The sequence below is a fragment of the Macaca nemestrina genome, chromosome 13 (assembly GCF_043159975.1).
Source record: "Macaca nemestrina isolate mMacNem1 chromosome 13, mMacNem.hap1, whole genome shotgun sequence".
NCBI classification, from domain to species: Eukaryota; Metazoa; Chordata; class Mammalia; order Primates; family Cercopithecidae; genus Macaca; species Macaca nemestrina.
The window spans coordinates 80,976,923-80,993,122 of record NC_092137.1 but is presented as its reverse complement, the minus strand read 5'-3'; the positions used below and the strand labels follow the sequence as shown (position 1 = coordinate 80,993,122).

The window sequence follows — 16,200 nt, the reverse complement described above, 5'->3', positions numbered from 1 at the left end:
GTCAGAAACAAATGTTCCCATCCATTTCTTTTTACCTTTCTGTGCGGCACCAAGTTGCTTTCCTTTTTAATTTCAGATGAACAGGAGAATTGTTTTCTGGGGAGGGGTGGGGTGAGAGAAAGCAATTGGAACTTAGAAGTTTCTACCAAAAACAAAACTTAACTTACCCCTCATGAGAGGAATGAAGCAAAGAAATACAAATCTCTTCCAATTTCACATGGAAGAGAAAACTTCAGTTATGTCTTAACTCAAGTAAAAAGAACACCATTAGGTAAGGACTATTAATTTACCATTCTTAGACAAGTGGAATCTGGCACTTAATTTGTCTGTATTTCTTGCTCACTTGAGACCAAATTCTGTCCTTGGCAGGTAACTTCCAAAGACTGCAGAGAGAACTAAACATAGATGATAGGACTATGGGACTATGAATGGCTAATTAGTCCTAAAACATAGTCCTAAAACATAGGACTATGAATGGTTAATCCTATTTTCTCAGGGTATAAACTAACTCTTCATTGAAGATGAATAGTTTTCAGGTGTTGCTTAACACTAAAAAAGTTCACATGTCCCTGAGAAAGAAAAGTTGATATTCTCAGCGCCTGCCACTTGCCTAACCATGTTTGAAAAATGACCTCTCCCCTCAGCCAGAGTTAATCTTGGACCTATTTGAGGAGCTTTGAGGACCAGAGGCGGAGCTTTAATAGGGAGAGGCAGAGCTGTGTAGGGTGAGACAAGTAGGAAGCTCATTTGCAGCCAGTCACCCTGGCCTGCACAGGTGCCCAGCTGAGGCAAACCGGTAAGGACTGCATGGAGATCACATAGCTTCTGCGGCTTTTATGTAAACAGCATCCTACATAGGGGTAACAAACACCATTCTCTTATCTTCCATCTCTCTGCTTCTGCCCTGAGAAAAAAACCCAATGTTGCTTAGATATTCACGGCATGAAGTAGCCAAAGGCAAGATGCATATTAGCCAATCAGCTCAGTCTGGAAACAAAGGCTTTCCTGAACACATCCCCTTCCTGCCCCTGAGAAGTTAAGCTTGGGTGGCTTCCACACTCTGCCTCAGGGAGATATGTTCTGCATAATGAATCCCATTGTTGTCTCTAATGAGAAGGAGGCCATCTATACACCTGACCTGAAAGGAGTAGAGAAAGAGAGAAAGAAGAGATAGAAAAGTGGGAAGGAGAGGTGGATAAGGAAAAATACCTTAGCAAAAACTGTCAAAACTGGTTCCTTTGATCTGGATTTGAGCAAGTTTTTGTCCCAGCTGTAAGGATGAAACAGACATGCATTCAGTGATACTGAGACTTTTGCCATTCATATGGAATCTGAAGCCTCAACTGATTTCGGCTGAAGCCACCAGACCTTGGCCATCATCCCCTTCTGCTTTGTTTTCCACAAAGCAGAACAAGAAGTAAATTAGGTCTTCGGTTTCTATGTTTCTTTACAAATCTGAGCCCATGTGGTGAATAATAAAAAACACATTTCAAATTTAAAGAATACGTAACAAAAGTTTCTTTTAAGCATTAGAGAGGGATGAATGCCTTCTCATTCTAATGCAGCTCAAGAGAAAAAGATCCCAATGTCAGCCTTTGGCAATTGAAATAATCAATTTCTAGCAAAATAAAGAGGCAATAATATCTTTCAGGTCTCAAAAACTTATCTAAGACCCAGGTACTCCTTCCTGAGTCTCAGCTTTAGCTTCTGAGTCAGAAATACTATTATGTCGTTCCGAGCTATCCAAGGGAACAAAAGAGAACACTGTGAAAATCCTTCTTTTGTTCTCTCCCATTAGCAATTAATTTATCATCTTATCTTTTTTTCATATTGGAAGCCCTGAGACACAGAAAGAGAAATTTCCATCAAAGAAGAACAGAGCTGGGCATTCTCTTGGTGATGGTGGGTCAGTTAGCAGAATTCAATTCCAAGAAAAAAAATCCTATTTGAAACTCATGAGAATGGTCCTGAAAATGAACAGTTTCCAAGGGGAAAAAGAAAAAAAAAAAAGATGGGCAATTCACCTAGAAACTGTAGGTACCATAAGGTCCATTTCTTATATTTGAAGGCTTTTAGTTACCCTAAGAATGTGTGCTGCAAATCTCCCTGCAAAAGGAGAAATCAAAGGACTTGACACACTCCTCTTGATAGAGGAAGAAGGCAGAGAAATTCTAGACAGATGGGGAGGTCCCTGATGAAACCCCACCCTCAAGCCAAAAAGCTTAAAACCTGTGGCCCAAAGCAAGAACTTCTATCCCTGTGTGCCCTCTGTCTGCCAATTGGTTCTTTCTGAATAATGTCTTTTTATCAATCAAATGTTGCCTTTTCCAAAACTACCCACAGCCTGTCCCACCCCCCATCCTGTGCCTATAAAGACCCTAGACTCAGTTGGTAGGGAGACAGAAGTGGCTTGACTGGAGAGAGATGACTTGACTTCAGAGGGATAGCTGGACTTTGGAGGAGAGATGGCTTAACTTCGGAGAAGAGCTGGCCAGAGACAGCCTGACTTCAGGGAAGTTTACCTGCCTGCCTGGTCACCTCTCCCACTACCCTCTCTTCTGAGAGCCATTTCCATCACTAAATAAAATTCCCCATGTCTAACATCCTTCAAGTGTCCATGTGACCTCATTCTTCTTGGACGCAAGACAAGAGCTTGGGACCCACCGAGTGTGGGTACCCAGAGAAGGCTGTAGCACTGGCCCTTTACACTCATTGGTTGAGGGCAGCCACCCAACAGGAGAAGGCAAGCTGATAACACACCACTGTCCACGAACAGAGGAGCTAAGAGAGCATTGTAACATGCCCTCTAGGACTTCAGAAGTCACAGGCACCCAACCTGGGTGCTGCCAGGGGACCTGCACAAAGCCTGCTCCTGCTGGCACCCAAAGTGGCCAGCTGGATCCTGTACTTGCTCACTCATGCACTCCCTCCTTCAAGAGGTTGAGCATGGTGGGCTACGTAATCAGGGCACCCCCATCCCAAGTCCAACAAAGGGGTTGAGAAAAACTCCTGCATCACCCTCAATAAACCAGGTTACCTAACACAGTGAGTGCCTAGAAAGGCCACATATATACAATCTAGTTAGGAAATCAATCTAAATCAACAAATAAATAAAAATAAGATTATGAGAAAGAGAGACATTCAAACTGAATGGTAAACAATTGCTGAGGAAAAGAATGTGATTCAGGAGAAGAAAGGAAAAAAGACTTTGTATGGTAGAAAAGTTATAAATAAATTATAGATACTGAAGAAGAAATATCCATCTGTCATGCAGAGGGAAGAATCCAGAAAATAGAGAAAATCTTAGTACTATCCTACAGTATCACTAGTTCTGCTAAGATCTAACTCTTCTCTTCTTTCAGAACAAAGTAGAGTTGCATTTTCTCCTCTTTTGCAGTTGGATGGGATTATGAGACCAGTTCTGCCTAATGATTTGGGAAGCTAAATTATGAGTGTTACTTCTTTGCTAAAATTGAGACCCTCCAGACTATGCTTTCCATTTATCATGTGACAAGAAAGAGGGAGATGGTGGCATCAAGATTTTGGAAGGTGTTTTGTTACAGCAGCATAACCTAATTTATCCTGACTGATACACAACCACACATTAAATAAAAGAAATACAAAGCTATAGAGTGGCCAAAGATTCTCTCTTGAGGAAAGTGAAGAAAATGATACCTAAAACTGATATAGTATCCAATAAGAGTGTTTGTCTTCTTGTAGTATATACCTGAGGTGGTACAGAGAATCTGTCAAGAAAGTGCTCACACACATTTGCTAAAGTACAGCTAAACAACAGTTATTTCTCGAAAAATAAAGAAAGAAACCTGGGCTGTATCTTTAGACTCTGGCCTGGAGGAAAAACCTGAAGAAAGGGAAGAAGCCAGGTAGTACTGTTTTTTTCTCTGTTCTTTACATTTATGTTCCTAAAAGAGAAGCTAACAGGATTTTAATAGTTATGCATATGAATTAATGTGTAGGACCCCCTCTAGTGTGGACCATGTAGAACCTAGTTTCTGGTATCAGGACCACAGGATCTTGCAAAGCAAAGGATGTGTCTTTAGCACTTGTGGGTATACTCTCTAGTGTAAGCAAGGGAGCTACAACACAAAATGTTAAGGGGAAGAGAAGATGCCCCAAAATAGCTCAAATCTATATATTGTGCATAAAGAAAATCAGTTGTAGCATGATAATTCATTTTCAAAGGGACAAAAATTGATTCTTGCTGGATGCCAAAAAAACCTTAAAGATTACAATGGCCCTCCAAAAGGCCATAGTGCATAAACAGATATGCAGTATATCTGTGGTATTAATATTATATATAAGAAGTGATTATGGGGAAAGAATGTTTTAAAAAGATTCCTTAAGGGGATAATGATGAAAAAAAATACTAAAAAACACTGACATAGGTGAAGAAATGTAGTGATTCTTGGAGGGAAAACAAACAACAAAAAAGAATTTAAAAATATTTATAGCCATATATGTTTTCCAAAATAGAAAATGTATACATAATAAACCAGGTCACTCTAAATTGCTATCCAGAATTAAAGACAATTTTAAACGTTAGTCTGAGTCTTGGTAACCATGAACCTCTTCTTTTATCTTCTATACACGGCCCAGAAGCTCATCAGAGAAGGCCCATCCCATTTTTCCTCATTCAAACTATTTGCAGCAACATAGTCTGAAAGTTTATCTTTTAAACCTACACAGCCAGAGTCTCAGCCATGGAATTATTACCATTTTTCTTTGAAGTTTTATTTTTATATCTGCTTTTGTGAACTATCCAGCACATAAGGTTCTATGCCCTATATTCATTTTCTTTGCAATTATGAACTCCAAGAAGTTATGGCCATATTTTTCCAAGACTATTTATTTGTATATTTTTAAAATATCTACATTACCTAACAGATGAGAATTCAATCCAGAGCAAAAATCACCATTATTGTTTTTCACATACTTTTTTTTTTTTTTTTTTTTTTGGAGACAGAGTTTTGCTCTGTTGCCCAGGCTGGAGTGCAGTGGTGTGATCTCGGCTCACTGCAACCTTTACCTCCTGGGTTCAAGTGATTCTCCTGCCACAGCCTCCCAAGTAGCTGGGATCATAGGTGCCCACCGCTATGCCTGGCTAATTTTTGTATTTTTAGTAGAGATGGGGTTCACCATGTTGGTCAGGCTGGACTTGAACTCCTGACCTCAGGTGATCTGCCCACCTCGGCTGCCCAAAGTGCTGGGATTACAGACATGAGCCACTATGCCTGGCCCTCCTACATTCTTTTAACAGAGTGATTTTGTAAAATCATTCTAGACTATAGGAGATGCTGTACTTCTAAAAGATACAGATATGCAGTTGGTATATGGAAAAGTAGAAATATCCTATCACTATTAAATTTGACCTTGGACACAATTCTGTAATTTTTAGTAGCATTACAGTACTCTATTCTCTACTATATTATGTAAACTATAGAAAACAAATGACTTCAAATCTCCTCTTAATTTTCACTCAGATTTTTTTAGTATGTCCCTATCTTGAGATTCAAGGATTTTGACAATGATATATATTCTGTCAATATACTATGCCACCACTTCATGTAATAAAATAGTCTTGGCCTACTAATGTGTTAAGAAAGCAATAAGAGTACCATCTGTTTTGAGAGGCACTCTCTACACTGGAGAAGAAGTTGTATGAGATACAACAAGCATGCTTTGAACTCACCTATAACCATGACAGACAATGCTAACAATCCCAACATGTTGCTCACAGTACCTAGAGGTAGCCTCACAGTTGTTTTAGATAAAGGCTTCAAAGCTTCCAACCCATAAAACTGATGTTGGTAGACAAGGTAAAAATCATCCTGGAAAAATATCTCTAATATCTTTCCATCTCTAAAACTCTCATTATGCTTTCGAATTCTTTACAATTCTGCCTTAGGTTGACCCAAGTAGATGCATACTGAGGATTCACATATAGTTCGGCAGGCATAAAAAGGTAGGGATGAATATTGCAGGAATTTTATTAGTCTACTTCCCAGAGAATGACTGGATACCCAAAGCAAAAACTTTGGCTCTCTAAGGTTGCTCACAATTCTTTGCAATTGTTTTATAATTTGCCACCAAAGCCTTCCCTTCCCTGAGAGATGATATTAAAGTGCAAGAACCCTGGGAAGGGCAACACAGTGTCTCTTCGCTAACAAAGATAAATAACCAAGAGCAGAGTCATTACTGTGAGTGAACGTGATAAAAAACACATAAGCCAGAATCTTCTGCTATGGATACAGAGAATGTAATGTGGAACAAGGGGTAGAGGACACACGTGACCTTTAGCAGCAGTCAGTCTATTCCAGGATTATAGATTCTACTGTTTTATTTTATAACTCTCACGTCACAAGGATCCTATACTCTTTCCCTGAACCCTAAAAATTATACCTTTTCAGGTTTCTTGCCTGAAAGTTGATTTATTTTCAATGGCAAATGCCACTATAACTAACGATCATCAATAAATTGCAGAGAATATGACCAATTTTTTCAGCATATATTCAAAAGCAAAAACTAAAGTCAATACATCCCCTTGAGAGATGACCCGGGAAACCGTTGGCATGTATGATATATCAAGGTGAAGGTATGGTGATTGCTGAGTTGGGTCTTGAAGAATGAATGGGAAGACTTCATCAGATGTATTTAGAATCTGACAGGCAGATCAGAAAGGGTGGAATACAAGGTGGAAGATGGTCTCAGTTGAGACGGGTGGAAGATAATCAATAAGGAGACTTCAGATAACAGTATATTTCAAGTGAAAGATGATGAGGTCTGAAGCAAGAGGGCATATAGAGAAGGAAGCAGCTTCACGAGATAATCAGAAGAACATCTCCACAGGTAGTAATCATCAACATAATGTACTCTGTATGGTGTTTTGTGGGTTTTGTTTGGTGATAAAAATCAATGAATGACTAGGCAGACTTAAAAAGTCTAAGTATACCAAGGAATTCATTTTTGAAAGTTAACAGGGAGATACTGAATTCGTAAGCTAATTTTCTTTATTAAATATCTATTGTATGCCATAAACTACACAAACTGCTGCAGGCTACTAAAATTAATAGATCATAGGCATTGCCCTATATAGGAGAAGAAGTATATGCCGGTCAACAAACATAATAAAGGATGAGGTACAATGAGAGTAGAACAGAGGAAGCTGTTATTTCTGTCCTGAGAATTTCTACAGGGGGATACTGCTTCTCAGGCCTGAATATCTGTGGCCCTTTAACCAATGTAATGTGACAGTGGAGCAAAGAATGGATCTGAGGATAGGAGCCCTGGGTTCCAGTTCAAGCTCTATTACCTTATTACTAATGTGTGGAGACAAGGACTGTCCCATTTGGTCCAGCATGTACTGTAGGTTACCTGTCAATAAGCTAGCTAGAACTGATGACAACCATTATCTCAGCAGGGAGGAACCACATCTTCCCTGGGTGGAAGAAGGGTCCTGGGTTCCTCCTTCTCTCATTGGTAGTACTGTGCTGAACTTGGCTTCCCAAGAACCCAGGGACCCCAAGGTTTTCAGGTGCCAAGCAGCTGGCATTTCCTAGCACTCTCTTAGAAGGTCATTTTCACATTTATACCATAAGAGCATCAGCAGGACAATTTCTTGCCCATAGAGTATTACTTCATGGTGTGTCAGCATTGTCCTGGCCTCAGTGTACCTCTCTGAGGGATAATGAGGGATTAGGGGACTGAAAAGCTCCTCTTGCTGAACCTTGGCTGGTAAATGTTCCTGTTAAACCCAGACCGCCGCACCTTTCAACACCAAGCAACATGCAGCAAATCACTTGCCTTCCCTGAGCCTCAAGTTTCTGCATCTGTAGAATGAAGAAAATAAAGAACTTCACCACACACTTCACAAGGTAGTAATAAATATTCAAAGAGTACTTTGTAAATTGAAATATGCTATACCCACGTGAGGGGTTATTTTTATCACAAAAGAGTGAATATCCTCCTGAGCACAGACTCTGCTTTTGGCACCTAAACCTTCTGTTTACCACACATTGCTGCTTGGTTTGATCCACAGATAATTAGAGGTGGATTAGATGCATCTATGCAATAACATGGAAAAATAACAAAGATAAAAATAAAGATCAGAGAAATGAAAAAGAAGAACGATAAAATGAAGATGTGTCACCCATGTGCATTTTGAATCACAGTCTGGGCCAAGCTTCCTAGCCTGCAAAGTCTAGGGGAGACCATGTCAGATGTACACCTGCCAGAAATAGTAGGAAAGAAGCATATCAATTCCTCAGGGAAACATGGCTTCATGGAGGGAACTCTGTATGAGAAGGTCAGTGATCTCCTTCACTACCTAAAGACAATCAACACAATCTCAAGTTTGTTTTTTTTTAGCATAAACCCCATAGCACAGTTCAAGGAAATTTATTCATAAAGGACCTAGCACACATGGTCTGATAACAGTTGATCCAGAGATAAAATATAGACTAGAGAGAGTTCATATGTTGTAGGGTAAAGCTATGGATTCCTTAAAAAACAACAAGAACAACAATAACTTTAAGATCCACTTGTTTATCATATATATTTTTTTTGAGACAAAGTCTGGCTCTGTTGCCCAGGCTGGAGTACAATGTGAGATCTGGGCTCACAGAAACCTCTATCTCCTGGGTTCAAGCTGTTCTTGTGCCTCAGCCTCCTGAGTAGCTGGGATTACAGGTGTGTGCCACCACACCTAGGTAATTTTTTTTTTTTTTTTTTTTTTTTTGTATTTTTAGTAGAGACAGGGTTTCACCATGTTACGCAGGCTGGTCTTGAACTCCTGGCCTCAAGTGATCTTTCCATTTCCATTTCTTTCCTTGGCCTCCCAAAGTGCTGGAATTATGGGCATGAGCCACTGTATCCAGCCCCATTTGTTTATTCTTTAGAAAGCTTCTAGAAAGTACCCAGCTCACATTTAACCAGCAAGTATAAAAGTTGGGAGCTAACCAAGATATCATCTAGTGCCAACCCAGTTTAATGAGAGTAAAACTGAGGCCACCCAGTAGGAAATGTCTTCTCTAAAGTGACAAAGGCTTCATTTTTAGGACTGATCCCAGGTCTGGGCCTCTCCAGGATGCAGTGAAGTGCCTGTCTCGCCAACTCTGAGCAATCAGAGTGCTTAATTTCCCTACACAGGACTCAATGCTCATTAATCACCCACCAATGCCAGCTGAGTCTCCCTACCTTGACAGCAAGCTGTTTGACTCAAATTTGTTTCCATCTTCATGACCCTTAGCCCAAAGATGGAAGCACTCAGTGAGTGCTTAATAATGCCTGCATAATAGATTGAGCATAGTAATATTATACATTGAGCATTTTCTATTTCAATTTAGAGACCCAGTCTAAGTGCTAAATTCGAGTCTTATTCCTCAGTTCCTGGCAGTGAACAACCCAACTGGAGGACAGTAATGACATTCCCTACAAAATAGATTATGTGAATACCAGGGCCAAGAGATACTTTATAATAAAATTTCAGCCACAGTAAAGAAAAAATTAGCACTTTTACCTTCACTTCCTTCTCTTATAGGTCAAAGGTGTTACACAAATATAAAATTATAAGATTAGTAAATGTGTCAGAGATTTTTTTCTTGAAACATTAAGGTGAATTTAGCAGGCAAAGTAGTTTTATATTATGAGAACTCAAATATAGGTAAGAAAATCAAGCTATGTGGGGAGCATGTCACTTTTCATATAACTAATAACTACCAGTATTCAATATACTATTCTCAAAAAAAGTAAAAGGGATAAATGAAAGAGTTGCCTAGAAGATGATGATGGTGATGATGGTGGTGGTAGTGGTAAAGAGTTAAGATACATCTGTCACTTGCTAAGTACTTTACATGTATTTCCACATTTAATTCGTACTGCAACCCTACGAGGTACAAATTATTGTTATCTACATTTACAGATGAGGAGATTGGGGAACGAAATCGTTAAATTGCCACAGTACCCTAACAAGTATCTGATTCAGGATTCCACCTCTTGGAGTTTGTCTGAGAAATGCAACTTTCAGGGCTAAACTCTTTCATAACAATAATCACTAACATATATTGAACACCTGAGATGTGCCAAATACTCTTTCATGCTTTTCCGTGTATTCATAGGTGTGATCTTTGCAATACTAGTATTCTCACCCCCTATCTTACAGAGAAGGAAGTTTGCGAAGGTCACATAGGTAGTTCTTAAAGAGTCACACTGGGGCAGTCTGGCTTCTGCACTCATTTTATAAGTGGCATGCTCTATTCCTTTCCATGAAAGGAAAACAAGTACAGAAGCTGTGCTTTTAACTCTTGTCCATCCCTCCCACGCTAGACCTGCTTATGACTTCCTCATTGCTAGCCTGAATTACTTCAACAGCCTCCTCACTGGCCTCCTGCCTTCAGACTTGTCCCACTTAATCTATTTCCTCCACACAGCATTTAAGGTAGACTCTAATAAGAACCCACCTGAAAAGCAGTTCTATCTTTAACTCTGCCCTGACTAAAACCCTTCAGCTGTTTGCCACTGCCCACAGCAAACTCCTTTAAACTGCCCAATTTAAATTCCTTTTAATTGCCCAACAAGCCATTGTGACCTATGTAGACCTTATTCCCTCTTTGACCTCACCTCCCTACACTCCCTTTCTCACTTCCCCACAGGTCATCCTCTAACAGCTCTGAATTGTTTGAAGTTCCCCACTAACACTATTTTTTGCCTGCCCGGGCTTATCTTCTCACTGGTCTTCCTGTGTGGAACCTATTTCCCCACGACCATCTTCCGTTTTGTCTCACTTCTACCAATCCTTTAACGAATCAGCTCAAGCGAGTCAGCTCAAGTGCTGCCTCCTCCAGGAAGCCTCCTCAACTCCTCTTACCAGTAACTGCTACTAATAGTTGGCTGATTCCATTGGTCATTCAAGTGGTCTTGCAGCCCACTAGTAACCACTGATGCTTCCACACTAACTTCCTCAGAAAATGGCTCATGCACTGTATCTGTAAAATCACGCTGAGTCTTTTGAAGACTCTTTGTTTCCAAAGTGTTTTCAGGTGTATACTAATAATAAAGCTGAAGCTGATGTTGTTGTAACTTTTTTGGGAATACGTGACATCTAGTAAAAACTAAACAGAACTATAAATTGCCTAGCTGATGAAAATCCTCCACATATCCCTTGAGGCTGCTTTACAGATCTTTTATAACTGGCTCAAACAGCTGCAGCATTCTCAAAAAAGGTATAGCACTTACAGTTAACTTTTTAACTAACTTTAATAGCAAGAATAGCTAAAGAAAGCAAGCACCTGGAAATTCTCATATCCAAGTACATCTGTGGGGAAGGAAGTGAGTTAACAAGATATCTGCAAAGTTGAGCTATTGCATGTTATATAAAAAATGGAAATGTACATGAGGGTTACTGGACGTTGGGAACAACTTGAAATGTCTTTCTCCATATTGGAAGTATACATATGCCCACTGTTATGGGACTTTAGATATCACCCCTAATTCATGTTCTCCATCATCCACCACACTACTGATAGAAACCATAGCCTTCAATGTAAGGACATAGGCTTTCAGTTTTGAGAAAAGTGGACAGTTGTTGATATGCATGATCTCAGTTTATACTTTGTTACTAATGGCACACCCATGTAAGAGACCAAGGCCGACTTTAAGAATATGTAAATTAATTAGGTTTTAATTATTTTAAAATTCGATAAGATTTTGACACAAGGTATGTTAGTTACTCACTCCAAGTTACTTGCTTCCCAGATGTGAGAAGAGAAATGCCTCTATTCAACCCAGGAGATAAGCTGAGCCCTGGGGCGACAGCTTTATATAAATTATCAAGAACACTTTCTTCCTGACTTTCACAATCCAAATTCTACCTGCCTTCAGGTGCCAATTCAAACTTCATGTCATCAGGAAATTTGAGCCAACCCTGATGCTTCCTTTATTTATTCATTTATTCATTCATTCATTCTTATTCTACAATATGAACATATGATGCTCCCTTTTTAGCCTGGGGCTAAGACGTAATCTTCTGCTTAGCCATTAGCCTCCATAAGGCATGCCACCGAGGGCAAGCCATGAGAAAGGACCCAGTGCTCTGCTGGGTGTGTGTGTGGGACATCTAGGAGCGCCAGCACCTGCAGTTCATCGTCTCAGTAAAGTTCTGAGATGCTTCATGACCTCGTATTTCTTAAAAGGGAAAATATCTTTCCTGACTGGAACCTTTAAGCCAATCCAAGTATCAGAGTGCAGATGGTTCTTGGAAGGTGAGCCACAGGCCATGCGTTTAAAAAGCTGGCATTCATTATGCATTGACCCTAGGTCAGGCAGTGATTAAGAACTTCTGTGTATACCTCCACTGAATCTCCATCACAACTCCCAGAACTAAGTGTGATTACAATTCCATTTTACTGGTAAGGCATAAAGGAGACCTACTGCGAGTTCCCCACCCAAGGCCCTTCAGGTTCCATGTGGTAGAGTCTACACTGGAAGCCAGAAGACTGTCCTTGGTCTCCCTGGCTTCATTCCTGTTGTAGACAAAATTCTAAGATGACCCCAAGGTTCCTGCACTCTGGTGTACATTCCCTGTATAATCCCCTCCCCTAGAGTGTGGAAGGGATTCATGAATACTATGAGATTGTCATTCCCATGTTTAGGTTACTAATTAGTTTACTTTGGTTTAGCAAAAGAGATTATCCTGGGAGAGCCTAGCCTAATCTATGGAGCCCTTTCAAAAGATGGTCAAGCATTAAAGTCATGCTCTCCTAATAAATTTAAAAGCTCCCTCTACAGTAGAAAGAATCATGTGGCAAGGAACATCGGGTGGGGGCAAAGAGTAGCCCCTGGCTAATGGCCGGCAAGAAAGTGAAAATATCCATTCTATAATCTCAAGCTACTGAATTCTGCCAACAACCACAGGAGCTTGGAAGAAAACACTGAGCTCCTCAGAGGAATAAAAACTGGCCAACACCTTGATTTAACCCTGGTGAGGCCCTGGGCAGACAACCTATCTAAACCATGCTCAGAATTCTGACCCATACGAACTTTGAGATAATAAATTTTATGTTGTTATACACCACCAAATTTACAGTAATTTGAGCTGTAGTAATTTCTGCAAAAAATAGCAATGGAAAAACTAATACCATTCCCCTAACTTTCCTTCCATCCAGTTCTAACTCAGCTCCTGAACCTTGGCTCAGCATTCTCTTTTCAGTTCAGCCCCTTCCACTTGGCCTTGAAGACTATTTCCTAGACTCCAAACTCGGCTTGGAAGCTCAGGGCTCAGTTCAGCCACTATCTGGTTCTTTCTCCAGCTTCCCTGATCCTCTTTCCAGGCTATGGACCCAATCTGGCACTGACCTGTTTGGCCTGAGCTTCCCTTTTTTATGGGGCATTCCAAGCTTGAAACACATGATTGGGTGCAGGACTTTCTAAACAATATTAATCAAGCTCCATAATAAAGACCCATTAGAAACCTAAAGCACTGAATTAGATCTCTAAGAGCCATTAAAAATTCGTTTTTCAAGAGGGAATTTGGCACAGAGCTGCAAAAAGAACAAAGGGGTATAGATTTGATTTTGGGCTCCCTGTCTCTCACTTCATATGAATTAGGTCTAGTTGGTATATTTCAGAGCAAGATATTTTTCAAAACAGAGGCTGTACTGCTAATAAATAAATAAAAGTCTGGCAACCATTGGTGTCATAAAAGTGTAGCACTAGCATTGTCTACTGTGTGATTGTGAGGAAAACATCTAAGCTATGTAAGCTTCAGTCCATTCTTCTCTGAAATTAATAGGTGGGACAAAATGATCTCTAAAACTCCCTCCAGCAATAATATCCTATGATTGAAAGATTTTTAAAGCCTAACGTTTTGCAATTGGTAGAATTTCTTTCTTTTATTTTTACTTGTTTTTCTTTTTGAGACAGGTCTTGGTTCGTCATACAGGTTGAGTGCAGTAGCACCATCATGGCTCAGTGCAGCCTCCACCTCCCAGACTCAAGCAATCCTCCCATCACAGCCACCTTAGTAGCTGAGACTACAGTTGCATGCCTCCACGCCTTGCAAATTTAAAAAAAAATTTTGGAGAGACAAGGAGGTCTTGTTATGTTGCTTACACTGGTCTCAAATTTCTGGGCTCAAGTTATCTTCCAGCCTCAGTCTCCCAAAGTGCTTGGATTACAGGCATAAGCCTCCATGCCCTGCCACAGTTGGTAGAATCTCTTGATCTGAAAGAAGCTTAAGCTAATGAATGACTCAGGAAGAAGGTTCTCACCCCAGCCAAGACCAAAGAGGGTCATGTCTTTCTATTTGGCTACCTGGGTCCCAGAAGGGCCATTTGTCTTCCTTTAAAAACCACAAGGGTACACATGGAGGGTTTTGGCTGAGAGATGCAGAGGGTAGCCTGGATCCTGACCAAATGATGAGCTGCCTGACAGAGCCTGCTGACCACTAACTGCCAGATACCCTAGGATCAGGGAATGCAGTAGAGAAACTAAAACCAGCTTTGAGGAGGAGGAAAGAACACAGAATAATAATTGTAGGTCAGGAGCTTAATTTGGAAAAAATGAAAATAAAAGCAGTGCTTTCTTGTAATTTGTCTTTGTCTTTAGACTTCCTTGAAGAATATTCTTCCAAGGGTGTGTGAAAAGAGGGCCTGCATTGTGGGCAGGCTGAGTGGGCAGGTGCATCTGCAGAGAGGACTCTGGGAAGAAGAAGGACTTTCTGTTTCCACAAATAAGCATGCCATAAGTATTTCTCTGTTGCCAGGAATCATTTGAAATTAGGTTAAATCCCATTATTTTGCTGAGAAGTAAGCTTGAAAATTAAAATCTTCCTGGAGGAGAAAAGTCAAAAACTAAGATTTAAGTGACTTATGGTGAAAAAATTCCAAATATCAAATTTTATAGAAAGCAGATGTGTGTGAGAAGGAGCACTGCTGATTTAATGCGTGTATATTTAGGGATCGTGCTATTTACTCTAGGCCAGGTTTTTCTATTTGCTGGCAAATAGCAGGGTAAGGATTCAATCCTAGGTCTCCCTGAGTCCACAGCCATGTTTTCCTTTCTACTACTCTTCCAAAGGACCCCAGAATAGAGTGTGTTATAACAAACTGGGAGAGTTTTACAGAAACCAACCTCCAGAAAAATTTTCCAATCTTGAGTTCAGCATTTCAGTGCACTGAACACTACTGGTACCCCATGCAACTCCCTGTAGATTCCTTTCCAAGTATGGTGTGTTCATCACCCACTTTCCATATACTTGGTACCTGCACCCCTTTAAGGATGGTCTTTTGTAACTTATGCTCCAGAGCTCCTTTCAGGATAGAGCTGAGTTCAGGTAAAAGCACACCTTTGCTTGGTTTTCCCTCCATGTCCAATTTTGCTTCCTCCACTCCTTCAGGGGTTCCGCCTGAATGAACATTCATAAGAAATCCTTTGCACCTAAGTCTTTCACTGAACACTGTTTCATGACGAACCCAAGATACAACTTCATGAGAGAATTGTAAAGAAATGATATGGCAGCTTCCTTGTTATTTTATCTTATTTAATGAATTTCTCTTCCATTGATTCTTTAAGGAGTTTCTAACCCCAGTTCATATTGTTTATGTTATTGAGCTGGTAGAGAACTAAAGCAGTTCTCTGACCATGTCTTTCAATGTGTCACACTTAATTCTAAAGCAAATATCTAGAGGATTGGTTAATAATACAATGTCAGCTTTTCTCATTTCGGTTATCTGTTCAAAAGAATATGGCTCTATCTTTCAGAAGAAAAGAGTTGCGATGATACATTTTTTATTGTGCAGGCTCAAGTTATTCTCTTTCTGAGATGGTGAAAGCATCCTGACTGCTTCACATAATGGGACATATACTGGTCTAAGCAATCAAGTGTATAAGGGATATAATCATTAAGATGTAATTGTTCCGGGCCGGGCGCGGTGGCTCAAGCCTGTAATCCCAGCACTTTGGGAGGCCGAGACGGGCGGATCACGAGGTCGGGAGATCGAGACCATCCTGGCTAACACGGTGAAACCCCGTATCTACTAAAAAAATACAAAAAACTAGCCGGGCGAGGTGGCGGGCGCCTGTAGTCCCAGCTACTCCGGAGGCTGAGGCAGGAGAATGGCGGGAACCCGGGAGGCGGAGCTTGCAGTGAGCTGAGATCCGGCCACTGCACTCCAGCCTGGGAGACAG

General features: G+C 40.5%; 1 protein-coding gene and 1 long non-coding RNA gene across 9 annotated transcripts in view; both read right to left on the bottom strand.

Annotated features, from left to right (window-relative positions):
• LOC105465339 (catenin alpha 2) overlaps window positions 1–16,200 on the bottom strand; it is a 1,482,339-nt gene that overhangs the window by 137,520 nt on the left and 1,328,619 nt on the right. The window lies entirely within an intron of this gene.
• Window positions 1–16,200, bottom strand: part of LOC139357997 (uncharacterized) — a 38,941-nt gene extending 22,741 nt beyond the window's left edge. Inside the window, exon 1 of the long non-coding RNA XR_011612171.1 lies at window positions 1–16,200. This exon is cut by the window's left edge and continues 13,386 nt beyond it. This is a non-coding gene — a long non-coding RNA (uncharacterized lncRNA).